The sequence below is a fragment of the Myotis brandtii genome, unplaced genomic scaffold, assembly GCF_000412655.1.
Source record: "Myotis brandtii unplaced genomic scaffold, ASM41265v1 scaffold139, whole genome shotgun sequence".
NCBI classification, from domain to species: domain Eukaryota; kingdom Metazoa; phylum Chordata; class Mammalia; order Chiroptera; family Vespertilionidae; genus Myotis; species Myotis brandtii.
In genome coordinates, this window is record NW_005354965.1 from 2,545,837 (window position 1) to 2,546,400 (window position 564).

Sequence of the window (564 nt, forward strand, 5' to 3'; positions counted from 1 at the left end):
CCTGTGCTTCCTCCTCTCTCTCTCTCTCTCTCTCTCTCTCTCTCTCTCTCTCTCAGTTCTTTCTTCACTTAATTATCCCACAAAACACATGCAGTCAACACTGCACCCATTCTACAGATGAGGACCACTGAGTCCCGGAGACACTCAGGGACTTGCCCCTGGACGGCACGGCCTCCCGACAGCCTGGCCTGCGTCTGGGATTCTCTCGGTCCCTGGGAGTCCCCTGGGCCCCTCTGGATTGAAAGTGCAGAAGGCGGGCCTGCAGCGTGGACAGAGACCCCAGACCGCACAGAAGAGCTCGGGGGCAGGCGTCCGGGGCAGGTGTCCCGCTGGCACCTGATGACCCAGGGACACGGGCCGTGGCCATTCCCAGCCTTAACTGTCTCACTCAGAGTATAAAAGGGAAACAGCACTGTTCTCCAGAGGCGGGTGTGAGAGCCAATGAGACAACATATATGGCGAGTGCATGGGCCGTGTCTAACGGCTAAGTGATGAGCAAATGCATGACCCGTGCGCTAGGTGGAGGGCTGCACGGGGTTCCTGCAGGTGTGCGTCAGTGTGCGT